This window comes from Panthera pardus, unplaced genomic scaffold, assembly GCF_024362965.1.
Source record: "Panthera pardus isolate Hobbes unplaced genomic scaffold, ASM2436296v1 HiC_scaffold_13, whole genome shotgun sequence".
NCBI lineage: Eukaryota > Metazoa > Chordata > Mammalia > Carnivora > Felidae > Panthera > Panthera pardus.
Window position 1 is genome coordinate 74,058,222 of NW_026526688.1, and position 16,727 is coordinate 74,074,948.

At 39.9% G+C, this 16,727-nt stretch overlaps 1 protein-coding gene across 2 annotated transcripts in view; it reads right to left on the reverse strand.

Annotated features, from left to right (window-relative positions):
- The window catches only part of TMEM131L (transmembrane 131 like), a 170,188-nt gene that overhangs the window by 122,876 nt on the left and 30,585 nt on the right, over window positions 1-16,727 (reverse strand). The gene's annotated exons all lie outside the window — the stretch shown is intronic.

Sequence of the window (16,727 nt, forward strand, 5' to 3'; positions counted from 1 at the left end):
CAACATTCATAAGTCACACCATCATTCTGTCCACCTTAAACTTTTACAGTGGTGTATGTCAATTATTCCTCAATAAAACTAGAAAAAGGAAAAAAAATAAAATTACAAAACTGTATGTCTCAATCCCACTTAAAAATATATAGTAAAAATAATACATCCTATTAATGGAAAAAAGTTCTGGCAGGATACATTAAAACCTTACAGTATATGGCTGACTCTTGAACGATGTGGGGGTTGTTCCCATGCAGATGAAAATCTACATATAATTTTTGACTCCCCAAAAACTTTACTAATAGACTCCTGTTGACCTTACTGATAACATAAACAGTTGACTAACGTAGTATTTTGTATGCTATAAGTATTGTATTCTTACCAAAAAGGTAAACTCGGGAGAGGAAAATGTTACTAAGAAAATCATAAGGAAAATACATTTACAGTACTGTACTGCATTTATTGAAAACAAAAATCCATGCATAAGTGGGCCTATGCATTTCAAACCGAAGATGTTCAAGGGTCAACTGTACAAACCAAACAATAAAGATACAATTAATCCAATTAAAAATGGGCAAAGGGTTTGAATAGATATTTCTCCAAAGAAAATACACAAATGGCCCCTAAGCACATGAAAAGATGCCAAATACAACTTGTCATTGAAGAAATGCAAATCCAGGGGCACCTGGGCGGCCAAGTCAGTCAAGCATCCAACGCTTGATTTCAGCTCAGGTCATGATCTCAGGGTTTGTGAGATCGAGCCCTGCATCCGGCTCTGCAGTGACAGCACGGAGCCTGTCTGGGATTCTCTCTCTCTGCCCCTCCCCTGATCACATGTGCACGTGCTCTCCCTTTTTCTCTCTCTCAAAATAAATAAACTTTAAAAAAAAAGAAATGCAAATCCAAACCACAATAAGATATCACTTCACATCACATCTAGCATGATTATAATCAAAATGTCAGGTAATTAAATGCTGGTGAGGATGTGGAGAAATCGGAACCTTCCCTACCTTGCTGATGGGAATGTAAAATGGCACAGACACTTGGCAAAGAGTTTTGACAGTTCCTCAAAATGTTACACATAGAGTCACATATGAACCAGCAATTATACCCTTAGATATATACCCAAGAGAATTGAAAACACATGTCCACACCAAAACCCATACACCAATCCATGTTCATAGCAGCATTATTCATCATAGCCCCCGAACTGGAAACATCCCAAATGCACATCAACTGAGGAATACATAGACAAAATCAGTATATCCATACAAGGCATATTATTTGGTAATACAAAGGAATGAGGCTATATGCTACAATGTGGGTGAACCTCAAAAACATTAAGCTAAATGAAACAGTCAAAAGACTGCACATTGTATGATTCCATTCGTATGAAATGTTCAGAATAAGCGAATCTACAGAGACAGAAAATAGAGTAGTGCTTGCCAAGGACTGGAGCGGAGGTAATGGGAAGTGGCTGGTAGTGAGCGTGAGGTTTCTTTTTGGGGTGATGAAAATGTTCTAAAATTAGACTGGGGTGATGGCTGCACAACCGCTAGCATGCCAAAAGCCACCGAACGGTACACCTTAACAGGTGCATCTACATGGGACTGTATGAACTGTGAATTGCATCTAAATAAAGCTATTTTTAAAAATACAATAATGGGGCACCTGAGTGGCTCAGTCAGTTAGGCAGCTGACTCGATTTTAGCTCAGGTCATGATCTCACTGTTCGTGAGATGGGGCCCCACCTCAGGCTCCATGCTGACATTTCACAGGGCCTGCTTCTAATTCTCTCTCTCCTTCTCTCTCTCCCCCTCCCCTGCTGGCACTCGCTCTCTCTCAAAATAAATAAACTTAAAAAAACCACAATAGTTATTTCAGTACTTTATGGTGGCTTTAATTTTCTTACGAAAAAAAATTTTAACAGGCATTACACATACCAGCTGGACCAGAGTAAATACCCACTTTGATTTCCTATTATAAAATGGGGACAGTGATGGTACCCATTTTAATACTACCTAGCTCACAGTTCCATTTGTAGAGGGCTTTAAAGAATATCTAGCATAAAGCAAGCATTCAAAAATTAGCTATTTTGATTATAAACTTTAAAAAAAACCAAACTACTGTATCTTCACTTTGAAAACACAAGCATGCCCTCCTACTTACATCGCAACCGTTCTTTTATTTATTATTATTTTTAATGTTTATTTATTTCTGAGAGAGAGACAGAGCGTGAATGGGGGAGGGGCAGAGAGAGAGGGAGACACAGAATCTGAAGCAGGCTCCAAGCTCTGAGCCGTCAGCACAGAGCCCAACGTGGGGCTTGAACGCATGTACCACGAGATCATGACCTGAACCGAGATCATGACCTGAACCGAGATCATGACCTGAACCAAAGTCGGACGCTTAACCAACGGAGCCACCCAGGTGCCCCACCTCACTACACATTCTTGATTTGTTTCCCATCATTTAAGAAGCAATTCTCCTCTCAGCTGAGACAAATGCCAAGTACAAGGCAACCAAGATGCCAGAGTAAGATGGCAAATAATTAATGACATCCTCTGGTCCTATCACATAGCATTTGCTATTGTGTAGGCCCCACACCAAGTGCTTTCGTGCCTGCTGCTAATAAACCTCAACACCATCCTGAGAAAGGTACCATCAGTCTCGTTTTACAGAGAAGGAAATCAAAGCTTGTACAGATTATTTGGCCAAAGATGCCCATGGCCAGAGGCTGAGGGATTCAGATTCACCATTAAGCTTCCAAAGCCTGGGTGGTGTCTTATGTGAGGGAAAATTGGTACCTGAAAAAACAGCTACTCAAAGGAAACCACTTAAAATCCACAAGAGTAAGAGAGAGATGGGAAAAAAAAAAAAAAAAAAAGAGAGACTTATCTGGGACTGGACATCCTAAAAAACAAAACTAACTTATAAAACTAAGCATTTTTATATTTAACAAATATTGTTGTAATCCCAACCAGGTCCTAAGTAAGTCTCAGTAGGAACAAAGAATGAGTCAAGAGTTGAGAATTTTTAGCATAATTCTTGACAAATAGTAGTATGATATGATATAGAGGGAGATACACACAGGTAAATTTTTGCGAAAATATTTAAGGGCCATAGTAATTTGCATAAGGACATCTCTTAATGTTTTGACATTTAAACCACCCTCTTTTGAAGCATCAAATACATCACCCTTTGTCAATTCTTCTTCGACAGCCAACACAAAGACACTGGCTACCGACCAAATGGGAAATGAGTGGTATAAAAGCTAGCACTAAGCAGGAAGACATGTTTGAATGGAGACCAATTTTACAAGGGTTGTATTTTTTTAATATTTTTACATTATGACAGTTTCTGAAACACTAGTATTGGAATTCAGAACAAATATAAGAAAACAAGAATATCGATACTGTTTTCCCCCACTACCTAATCTGCTCACAAAATATAATACTTTCTGCCTTACTGCAATCCTCAGTTTACCCGTTTGCTATTTTCTGGTTATATCTTTCCAAAACCATCAACCCAAAAATGACAGAGTGGATCTACCCTTCTAGATCTCCTATGCACCCAGCATAGAGACCTAGAACCAACAGAAATAAGCTCTTGTGGTCAAGTCTTAACAATTTTCTCTAATAAGTTCACAAATGTGCTCTGACAAAAGCAACAAGAAAAGGATATTCCCCCTTAACATGACTGTCTACAAAGTAACTGTAAATTTAAGCAGCTTGTTAGCGATAGAGCCATAATTAGACCACAGAATATCCAGACCCTTTCTCAGGGCTTCAACTACTTCCTTATGCATTCCCAATCTCTCTAGACTCTTTGAGAACTAAAACCACCAGTAAAAAAACAAAAAAAACAAAAAAAAACAAAAAAAAAAAAAAACCAAAGAAAAAATTAGCAGAACATGAAGACATGTCTGCGTGTAACAAACTGGTTAAGTTAAAACCCCATTAAGTGATGGTAGCTACACTTGTGAACTTGTGTAGAGTAACATACGGGCTTGTGGAATCACTACGTTGTACACCTGAAACTAATAGAACATTGTGTGTCAACTATACTTCAAAAGAATGTTAAAAAGATTTTGTTTAGAAAAACAAAACCTATTAACATCTACTGATAACACAAACGGCCTGCATATCTACATAACACCTCTAACAGAGATTCCTGTTAAGCAGGAAGAAGGCAGAAGACACGGAGATGTCAGGAATGGCATAAAGGCTCAAAGAGGAAGTGATCTTAGAAAACAGTGCATTTTTGGACATCCTATTACAGTTTGGCAACTATCTTTTTTTATTAAAATATTGCTGAGAGGCTTAAAAATATCCAGTTACATCATCTTTCCATATATTTTAACCAAGGAAAAAAATAAATAACCCTGTCTTCCTCATCACCCTTGTCCCCACAATAGGCCTGACCCAGGTCTCTTCACCATTTTAAAGTTAACATTCAAAATTTCACACTGTAATCTCAAATGGTTGCAAAGAATATGATTTCCGGCATACTGTAAATACTGAGTTGTAAATAAAACTACTGTATCACTTTTTTTTTTTTTTTAATTTTTTTTTTCAACGTTTTTTATTTATTTTTGGGACAGAGAGAGACAGAGCACGAACGGGGGAGGGGCAGAGAGAGAGGGAGACACAGAATCGGAAACAGGCTCCAGGCTCCGAGCCATCAGCCCAGAGCCTGACGCGGGGCTCGAACTCACGGACCGCGAGATCGTGACCTGGCTGAAGTCGGACGCTTAACCGACTGCGCCACCCAGGCGCCCCTCTGTATCACTTTTAAATACATCTATTCTAGTCTAAGTTCCATCAGCATTTTTCACATACCACATCCATTTAAAAACGTAAATGAATAAAATCTTCAAACGTTGGAAATTGTGCACCATTTCCCTTTCTCCTTGATCTCATCTTTCCATTCTACTTTCCCTACAGTATTATGTCTTAATATACTTTTATGCCTACATACCCATCTTACCTCTCTGCAAATTGAGATTTACATATTCAACCATAAAATTCAGTGTTAAAAGTTTCTTCTAAATTGAGTGCAATACAATTACTGCTGAAGTCGGACGCTTAACCGACTGCGCCACCCAGGCGCCCCTCTGTATCACTTTTAAATACATCTATTCTAGTCTAAGTTCCATCAGCATTTTTCACATACCACATCCATTTAAAAACGTAAATGAATAAAATCTTCAAACGTTGGAAATTGTGCACCATTTCCCTTTCTCCTTGATCTCATCTTTCCATTCTACTTTCCCTACAGTATTATGTCTTAATATACTTTTATGCCTACATACCATCTTACCTCTCTGCAAATTGAGATTTACATATTCAACCATAAAATTCAGTGTTAAAAGTTTCTTCCAAATTGAGTGCAATACAATTACTATTGTAAGGTCAAAAGTGACCCAAAAAATAATATAATTATTCAATATAAGCAATATTTTATTGGAAATGTATGTGTATCTTAATGATATGGATGGGACTCTTCCTCTCATTAGTTCATTCTCTGTAGATTATTATTACTGGAAGGAGACAAGATTCCACATGAAATCTATTATATTTAGCTATTACAGATGTAGGCATTGAAAATATGGGTTTGCATAAATATGTAGATGGAAATGGGAAAAGATTTTTCTAGCAAAGAGTAATAATATGCATCCATGGGTGTAAGATTTAAGAACTTATTAGCTGACCACTCAATAAGCCTTCTCTCAATTTTATGGACAGTAAACAATGGGAAACTTACTTGCAAAAGGATCATTTTCCGTTACGGTCATTGCCTTACTCAGCAGTCACACCAATATTTTCATTATCCCTCTGCTTGGCACCTTGATGATTAGGGGTAAGTGTGAGGTGTACCTTCCCTTTAAAGATCAGTCATTCCAAAGGAGAACCAGCAGACTGCCTGGGTCACAAGCATTTTCTGAGGCAGGTCAATTTTAGGACTGATTACTTTCAAGGTCTAAGAATCTGAAATTGAATCTCTTTAAATTATAGGTGCCTGTGTCTCCCTTGAAACGGCTTCAAAGTACCCCCAGACATGCATCCTCTTGGATCTGAAGGCCAATGCTCTAAGACTCCTACAAGGATAGACCTCAAGTTCAAAGGCAGATGGGAATGACAAAGAAGCACAAGATAAAGATTAAAAAAAAAAAACTGTGCAAAGCCTGATTTCTAATTTGGGCTGTTTCATACATATTATCTTTAACAAATTTGAGTCAGGTATCAAAATCTTAATATCAAGGTATGTTTTCCCATCCTTTCAAATCATCAGATGCGCTTTTGTTTTAAAATGAAAAGTTAGCCTTATTCAAAATGAACACTGTCATCCCTTTCCTGACAGATCATATTCCAGTTAGCAAGATCAAAACAAGGGCATCATAAAAGCAGCCGTCAGTCTATTACAAAGCAATCCCAAAGCAGCAGTTTCAACTTTGGCTGCACATATTCTGATTCAATTATTTTAGGGTGGGGGCAGTCACAGCAGTAGTAAAAAAACAAAAACAAAAAACAAAAAAACTCCCCAGGTGATTCTGAAGTGTGACCAGGGTTGAGAACCAAAGAACTAATACCTAAATATTAAAATTAGTTTTTAATTACGGAGGAGTGATGTTTATTTCTCACCTGTAGATTAGCCCAAGGTTAATCTATTTTAATTTTTAAAATATATTATTAATACTTTAAAAAGCATTTTAGGTATCAGAGTTCTATGGAGATAAAACGCACCATCTTCTTAACTTATTAAAAGAGGCATCTTTTTTCTACTCTTTTTTTTTTTTTTGAGTAGTTGACACACGTTACACTAGTTTCAAGCGTACAACACAGTGATCTGATAAGTTTATACATTATGTTCTCTGAATTTATAGGTCTGATTATGCTAAAAGAGGCCATCTAAAGCAAACATAAAATAACATTCCTCAATTCAAAGAAACCTACGGGATACATGATTAATCGATCTCCACTGGGAATCTGTTTAGTGGATTATATTATCTACAATACAGATGTGAGAAGAAAACATTAAATGAGAACCTAGGAATTTAGGAACCTAGCACATTGCTTAGTACACAGTAGAAACTCAGCAACTGTGCGTTACGCATTCTGAACTGAGGATTCGTATGGAACATGTACACAATTTTCTATCTTTACATCTCCAGTCTTCATAGCCTTCCTTCATTTGATTTATTGTGACTTCTCAGATTAGAAAAAAATATGTTCTGGGGTGCCTGGGTGGCTCAGTCAGTTAAGTGTCCGACTTCGGCTCAGGTCATGATCTCACGGTTTGTGAGTTCGAGCCCCACATCGGGCTCTGTGCTCACAGCTCAGAGCCTAGAGCCTGCTTCGGATTCTGTGTCTCCCTCTCTTTCTGCCCCTCCCCTGCTCATACTCTCTCAAAAATAAATGAAACATTAAATTAAAAAAAAAAAGAAAAGAAAAAAATATTTTCTAACTCATGTACAACATACCCACCAAAATTTGATATCTGAACACTACAATGTTTCTAAGTTTCCTGGCTCAAATCTTAGAGCTTTTTTTAAATCACAAAAATATTATAAGCATATAGTAAACACAACATACAGTAGGGTACAAACCGCCTATTATCTGCATACACCCAACCATCCCTATGTCACACCCAAATCCATTCCCCAGAGGTAATGCTGAATGATATCTGATTCCCACTCCCGCACCCCCACACCATTTCCTTATTCTAACCATCATTAAAGTGTGATTTATTCCTTCTTTCATACTCTCCTTAAATCCATTCTTACATCCTACTAAATCTCTTCTAGTTCCCACTGGACTATGCAGTGGTCTTTTAGCTGCTTTCCCAGCCTCTAGGCTATTTTCCCCAACAATCCACTCCACAGGAGGTGTCAGGTTCTTAGCTGCCAATCACAAAATCCATTCTACACGTTTTAAAAGCATTTATGGCAGTAGGGTAGTAGGTTACAGCCAGTCCAAGGATCTAGGCTGAATCACGTTGCAGAACTGGTCTGGTAAGGGAGCAGCTACCATCACCAATTAGAAGACATTTGTCTTCTAAAGTATCACCTTGACCATAGTCTTCCTACGAAAGAAAAAGCAAGTATAGCAGACATGGAGACGTGCTAGCCAGACAGCCACCAACCCGAAAACATGCCCTTCAAAGGGCAGCCCACATCAAGTGACTGATGAAGACAAGGCTGCAAAAGCCCAACCATTTGTGCCCAACACCAGCCCTGATGGGCCATAAACACTCCAAAGCTGCCCGTGGTGCTGGCCTCGGCTTTGCAGACCTGTCCTGAAGTTTTTTCTCTCCCTGTGCCCAACCCTGCTTCTGCCCCCTCCCTGCCACAAGTGTTAATCCTTCATAAATATCCTGTACACCAACTCGGTCTCAGCAACTGCTTCTAAGGAACACACACTGTGACAGAAAACAACCTCTAAAAGCTTCCAATTACATGTACAGGGAAGGTTTTCATTCTCCCATCGCTGCCCCTTCCTCCATTTTAGCCTTAGATCTGCAAACAAAATAGGAAACGCTCAGGCTCTGTCACCTTACTGACATTTCCCCCATCATTCTTGCTTAAATGAAGTTCACCCTCTAAAAGATTCCTCAGTGTGGGCTCCAAGGTACATTATTCCCTGACTTTGTGTATGTTTAAAGCTATTTTTCTGGCCTTCATACGTGAAGGACAGCTTGGCTGAATACAAATGCATGGTTATCACTTTCCATAAGATCTTCCGAAAATGCAGCTCCACTATGACAAATAAGTCATTTTGAGAAATGTGATGATGGTCAAATATTTTTAGCCCTTGTCTATCATTTCATCTTTTTGCAAGCAGTCCTTGAGAATGTGGTTTTCTTTTCTCTTAAGTCTAATACTTTGCCTAGACTGTATCTCCGAGTTGTTCATTTTGGGTTAATTTCCCTAGGTATCTGATGGGTTCTTCCAATTTACAGATTAGGTCTTCTTTTCCTTTCAGAAAGTTTTCTTGGATTTTAAACATTAGTATCACTGCACAATTCTGTTTCTCTTCTTCACAGCCCAATTATACATAAGTTGTTGTTTCTTTGCTACCAAATCTTCTACTCCCAACACTTTCCCTCTGATCCTTTTTGCTTCATGGAATAGTTTAATTCCTCAGGCAAGAATTCAAGCTATCAAAATCTGGTACAACCTTTCTAGAAAACTTATGTTTGACACAGCAAAATAGGCCCAGTGCTCTGGCCATGCTCCCCCTCCCCGCTCCTAGCATCCTGAGCACACCCTACTCACTTCCAGCTGCCTAGGTCCTCATCCGTTTATGTCATGAGCCACTCACTCACCATTCTCATTCCAAATTGTCTGAATTCTTATGATTTTATCACCCAATTCATTTTAGTGGTATAAGATATTTTAGCTGGGTGAAACAATTGTAGTACTATCTCATACTATTAGCAGGTCCCTAGCAGCAGATAATAGTATCTCATACTATTAGTTATGTAGTACTACCTCATACTATTGGGGTCCTCAGACCCCAAACAGATCAAGAACTTGAGTACTAAGAAACAGGACAACATTTTTCTTCTCCCCTTCAGTACATAATATGCTTTCAAATACTAATTCAAATGATGCACAAACATGTGTTTATTCACATTGTAATTAAAGACAGAATTTATAGTTTTAGAGTTCATTAAAGACTAGTATCATTTATTTGCAAGTATTTATGAACACAGAATACACCTAAGTTGTCTTTATCCTCCCATCAGGGTCCCCTGACACTTACTCTACATCCCTATAGTCTGCACCTAGCCAACCCTGTCCTCTCCTCCCACATGGCCCCTGAACCCTAACCTCTGTTCTTACTCAGCAAGGCTGGTCACTCTGGAAAAACAAGCTGAGATTCAAGTGAATGCATCCATCCTTGACAATGGCATGTTGCCAGTGGTAAATGTGATGAAGAGGCAAAAAGTCAAGGATTATATTTTTCATATATCCTAAATTTCATTCATTTGTAAAAAAAAAAAAAAAAAAAAAAAGATTTTTTAGAAACAAATCTTTATAACCCAGTTAAAAGAATCATAACATTTTGCTAGTTCTATGGGATAAATTAATGATCATTTATAAGAAAATTTTATTACAACTCAGACTAACCAAGCAACAAAATAATTATCATCTTAATAAGCCAATTTTTCTCTTGAGGAGGATAAAACAAAGAAACAAAACATTTAGCCTTCATCATACATTTAAAAGCAAAGTCCTCTGTGTGTGTATTATAAACAATGTATTTTGAAAAGCAGTGAGTTTTCTGTTTTCTTTTCTTATTAAAGATTTGTTTCTAGGCTCGGCTACAACTCTTTCATAACATAACCTTACATTTCATGACCTTTAATCATTTTCAAAGCACTTTATAACCAGTGTCTTATTACTACTTGCAATAAGGCTGGCAGAGCAGACATTAGCCTTATTTTGCTTCTTGTAGTGAAATACTCAGAAGTCAAATGACTTGCCCCAAATCATGCCACTAGTAACCTGCAAGACCCCAGTTCTCTGACTCCTGGTCCTGGCTCTGGCCACAAAACCAAATTAAGGCATTAATTTAGTACATACCCAATGGTTTTTTCTTAACTATTAACATTTCAGTTTATCCAATACTATATCCTAACAGATTTTTCAAAGCTATATCCTAGTAGTTGTATAATGTCTGAATTTGAAAAATGATAGTAACTCACAGAATGCACTCATTTTGTTGTACTTCAAATGGCCCATTTGTGCCACTTAACCTTAATTCTTTCCCATTTAATATGGTTAATTCTGTCCTGGTTTATGTTTAAAAGCCATGTTATATACTCCAAGGGCAGGAAGGAATAACCAGATCCCTGAAATGTGAAAAATCCCTTGCATTCTAAAAATGATTAAGGGAAAAAGTGAATTAAACAAGAAAGTTATAGCAATGGAAAACATCACATGAACATTTGCTAAGTGTTAAGGTTCTTGAAAAGTTTCCTAAGTGAGAAAGCACTCTCCAAGTTAAGTATGAGAAACTGAAATTATGTCTATGTTTTAATGCACAGTTTATAGGGCTTAAGATTAACCTTTAGGCATCTCCTAGTTGTTCTAACTAAAAATAAATCTCAAGTATTTGGGTCAATAGAAATAAACATGGTCAGGAAGACTTGGGGGGTGGGTAGAGATCATCTGGCAAGATAAGACCTTGCAATAACCGGCTTTCTAGAAATTTTGTTATCTAGGAACAAGGTCATGGACCCCACAGCTATCCTCCAAACAGAAGGAAATAATGTGAAAAATCTAAGATGTAGATTTCCCTGGAGTGACAGCAGAGTTAGCACTCCCAGGGCAGAGAGATCAAGTAACAAGAAGTTATGAACACCAAATGCTATAACTGTCTCTAACAGTCAAAGCAATCTGCACAAATTGTCTCCATACCAGGATAATGCATGACTAATACCAGCCTCACAAGATGGTCCTAGTAATTTCTAATTTTCCCCTAATCTGCAGATCTTTTCAAAAGTAATGTTGAGCTGAGTATTTTCAGCAGGGCACGTTTAAATGCATGTCAGCCATACTAAAAGCTTCTGTGGTTGAACGCCCAGTTTAACACGTAATAATTCACAAGTCAACCACAGTAGAATATGTTAATGGATCTTCGTGTTAAATCCCAAAGAGCTGGAGCAAATCTTGTATTCCAAAAGTTGAGGATCTAATGTATTGATAAGTAAAGGCCTCTTGTGACAAAGGGAACGCTAGCTGCCAACATCAATAGCCATTCTCCCTTCCTCCTTAAAAGTCATTCTTAACTACCCACGTGGCTGCAGAGTAGGTTCCTTTTCCCAGGTGACCTTGCAACTGAGATGCAATCATGTTGACTCAGTTCTGGAAACAAGATGTATATTGGAATTCTGAGGCTACTTCCAAGAAGTTACCTTAAAGGGAGGCTGAAGGCCAAACGCCACGGCAGCTCCTTCCTCCTTCCTAGAGGGGATATGAACAGGACCCTGCAGGCTGAGCAGTCATTTTGAACTGGCAGACAGAGAAGCCGAACCTTGATGACCATGGAGCTATCACCTGAGCTCTGGCCGGTTCACTGCTCTCTCAGATGAGCCGTCTAGAGGCAAACTTCTATCTCGTTTACTCCACTTCTATCTCGTTTACTCCACTTCTATCTTGTTCATGCCACTGGGTTTTCTGTCTCGTGAAGCTGATCCTAATCCTGATACACTTCTTCACCATCATCGTAATAGCAGGAATGGTCAGAAGGGGAGTTCCTACCATGTGTCAGAAAATACTCTACATACGTTATTAACTTTAATACTTGCACAACCTCGGGAAGTGCATGTGCTAAGCCCCATGTCTCCAGTCAGGCATCCAGTGTAGAGGATCAGAGTCCCGGCTGTGGTGTCTTCATCAGTGAACTATTCCCTGGCAAACCCCACCCACCCTCCTCCTTAAATCTTTGAGACTCTTCTCTTTATCCCTGTCATGCTGGCATTTCATAATATGCTTGGAGGGCCCCCTCATCTTTCATGTTATAGGCTTTCCTCTGGCTCCTCCATCAGTTACCATCTTCATCCATTTTCAGTATTTGAAATTGAAATTTCTTAACAACTGATAGCTCCTCTCCCAAACACTTATTCACTATGGGCTTTTTCTACCTTTTAAATTTCTGTCCTATTAAATCAGGTCCTGGGAGAGACCACTAAGTCATGTGGTCACTCTGGAATCGATTGTCACAGTTAGGAATAAATGAGCACGTGCACACATTCGTCTCAATAGGCTAAGGTAGGTCCAAATCAACAAAACGGAATCTTAACAAGACCAAATGTAAGTGCTTAAAGGTTTGTTTTTTTCCTAAAGAAGGCAATTAACTGCTTAAGTATATGTTGAGAAAGAGAACCTAATAGTTCCTGATAAAAAGAAGAAAAAGAAAAAAAGAAAAGGGAAAGAGAAAGAGAAAGAGAGAGGCTTAAGGGGTTTGTTTTGTTTGTTTTGTTCTTGGTTTTGTCTGGCCATAAAATCAACATGGTCCTGGTGGGAAGAGACTGATACAAGTACTGATGAAAACTTAATCCTCATTAAAATAAACAGAGCCCGGGGCGCCTGGGTGGCTCAGTCGGTTAAGCAGCCGACTTTGGCTCAGGTCATGATCTCGAGGTCCGTGAGTTCGAGCCCCGCGTCGGGCTCTGTGGGGACAGCTCAGAGCCTGGAGCCTCTTTCAGATTCTGTGTCTCCCTCTCTCTGACCCTCCCCCGTTCATGCTCTGTCTCTCTCTGTCTCAAAAATAAATAAACGTTAAATAAAATAAACAGAGCCCAAACCAAAAACAAACAAACAAAAAAAATCTCAAAAAAAAAGTTCGGATGAAATTAACATTAGAACTGAAAAAAAGTGAGGAATAATTTAGCCTGAAGAAAGTAAGAAAATAACACTTAGGTATAATCAACCTAGAGATGAGATTTGCTAACGGTGTCCAGATCTGTCCACAACTGCCATCTGCCTGATGACAGAGAGCAGACTCGGTCTGTGTTGCTTCGGAAGGCAGACTGGAAATCAACTGGTGGAGGGCCTAAGACGGCAAACATGAAATCACAAACATCGGCTTAACAATGAAAGAGGCTCACAAACGGAAAGTCCGTTTCTGAGGGGTGAACTCCCCATCACCTGAAGAGTTCAAGCTGAAGCTGAATAATCAATCAAGCGTGAAGGGCATCATCAAAGGATTTATTCCTTCAGTGGCAGCACTGAATTCCTGTCCAGACAGACATGCCTGAGGAGGACGGACCACAGCCTTGTCTAGCCATGCTGCATGATGCTGTGGGTCAGCAGCCACGGGCAGATGAGTGCTGGCCAACTTCCAAACCTCCCAAGGATGTGCCTGAGCTATAGCGCCTGACATCTGAGTCTAACTAACTGTGGGAAAGTGACTGCCCAGGACCAGTGCTCGTTAAGATTTCACGTGCAGGGTTGGCACCACAAAACACGGAGTTCCGGTTTGACCCACCCCTAAATACTAAAAAAGAAAGAGAAAAAAATAAGCTGTGTCTAGGACCAGCCAGATAAAGGTTTCATCAAATGAGAGGCAACCCAAGTTCTCTATGTCAGACTGCATTCAAAGAAAAGACAACATGCTGTGGAGGCTCACACACCACATACATACTACAAATGCAGAATCAGCTATGCTGCATAGCACTGTGAGATTTCACTTAATTCCAGTGGGCTTTATTCCATGAAAGGTTGGGAAAAGCTCAAAGTTGATATAACTGCAAAGTTTGGAACAGACTCTCTCTTGCGTATGTTGTATAAACTTCTAAATGGCAACTTCTCAATTCCCAGCCATAACTAGTTTCCAAAGTGACTGAAAGAGAAAAATAGGAGGCCCAGCCTTGCCCAGAAGGGCCAAATGAGAAGAGCCTTGGGACCCAGAGAGTCACAGGATCTCAACTCCTTCACTGTCCACACACTGCATAAATACTAAGGGAGAAAACATTTTGCATCTTGTGAAGAGAGGGTTTAAAGGAACTATCTTCACTCCCTACCTCCCTACCCACCTCCAAAAATGTGCACTACACACAGTCTCCTTCTCTTTCTCTCTCTCTCTCTCTCAAACACACACACACACACACACACACACACACACACACTCACGTAGTGCAATTATCCATGTATGGTGTACTAAAGAATGCGCAGCCTCTATTCCAGAATCCTGCAAAAAACATTTTTATGAACCAATTCACTAAAACACATGTTCCAGGATTTCAAATTAAACAGCGAGCCGGAAATGAGTGAGAGAGCAGGGAAGGCTGGCCTCGGCCCTTCTTGGCTCCGTGGCTGCAATCTGTGTCTCTACCCAAAGTGGACTTTTAGGAAAAGTTCCCAGCAGGAAAGGGCCCCCTCACAGTCTCTTCGTCCTCCTGGGGAACAGCAAAAGCATATGAAGAGCTGAAGGGGAAGGCCCCCCCGTGCAGGACTCCTCAAAACCCCTGGCTCCATCCAGGGCTCACTGAGCAATGTCTATGAATAAAGCAAGATGCTCATTTTCCATCCTCCTACATCTTCTCCCACCCGCCTCCTCAAACTTACATAAACTCAGAGAATGGCAGGCCGACTGAAAAGGAGCTGTGCCTTAAATCTGACAAAATAAAAAGAGAAAGCAACATAACATTTTTCTTTATTTAGCCAAAACTTCAAAATGCTTAAACACTGGCCCCTGCTATTTATTGAAAGCTCTAAGGATGTCAGTAGAAGCTGAATCTAGGAGACGTATACCTGGGTGTTCATGACACAGTTCTTTCAAGTTTTCATTATTTTTGAAACGTTTCATAAGGAAAAGAAAAAAGATTTAAGTATTTCTGTATCTATGAAAGCAGATAAGACAGTGAAGAATAGCAAGAAAAGAATATAGTCCATGACAAGAAGAGCTGGTTTATTTGTGGAGTGCTTATTGTCTATGCATGGTGAGTATGTTTTCTGTATGGTGTGTGTGTTGTGTGTGGAGTATGTGTGAAACGTGTGTGGTGTCTGCTATGAATATACTGTATGTGGGATTTGTGTGGTTCATTTGGTCGAGGTATGTGTGTGGTATACATGTCACCACATTCTGATTTCAAATCTGTGTGTTCAGCACACAAACAACTTCCTTTTCCAGAACAGGAAAAAGCAGCTCCAACGGACAGGTGATTTGACTATGAAGTGGAAAATACTCTACCTGAGATGCAAACTTTAAAATGCCTTGGGGAGGGGGGTGCCTGGGTGGCTCAGTCAGTTAAGCGGCCGACTTCGGCTCAGGTCATGATCTCACGGTCCGGGAGTTCGAGCCCCGTGTCGGGCTCTGTGCTGACAGCTCAGAGCCTGGAGCATGTTTCAGATTCTGTGTCTCCCTCTCTCTGACCCTCCCCTGTTCATGCTCTGTCTCTCCCTGTCTCAAAAAGAAATACAACGTTAAAAAAAAAAATTTTTTTTAATAAATAAATAAAATAAAATAAAATGTCTTGGGGAGGGGCGCCTGGGTGGCTCAGTCAGTTAAGCGGCCGACTTCGGCTCAGGTCATGATCTCGCGGTCCGGGAGTTCGAGCCCCGTGTCGGGCTCTGTGCTGACAGCTCAGAGCCTGGAGCCTGTTTCAGATTCTGTGTCTCCCTCTCTCTGACCCTCCCCCGTTCGTGCTCTGTCTCTCTCTGTCTCAAAAATAAACGTTAAAAAACTAAAAAAATTAAAAAATAAAAATAAAATGTCTTGGGGAGCCTGGGCAGCTCACTCAGCTAAGTGTCCGACTCTTGGTTCTGGCTCAGGTCATGAGCTCACAGTTGGTAGGATCAAGCCCCGTGTCGGACTCCACGTTGAGAGCGTAGAGCCTGCTTGAGATTCTCTCTCACTGTCCCTACCCTGTTCATGCTCGCTCTCTCTCTCTCTCAAAATAAATAAACTTAATAAAAATAAGTCTTTGAAAATATGAATAACATATGAGACCTAATTTAGTAAAATTAATTCTCTAGGTAGATGATTCTATGGAGCAAAAAGCTTTAAACTGGGTTAGAGACACAGGTCTCTCTCAAGGGCCAGATGGGAGTGCCTAAAACACTGGTGTAACAGGATGTTTTCAGCTTCACACTGCATGAGGCCTGACTCTGAACAAGGTAAGTAAGACTAGTTCTCTCATTGACTCCAATGACTCAAAGTCCTAGACGGCTCCAGGGCAGGTTGGTCCAGTAGCTCCATGATGTCATCACAGTTGTGGAACCT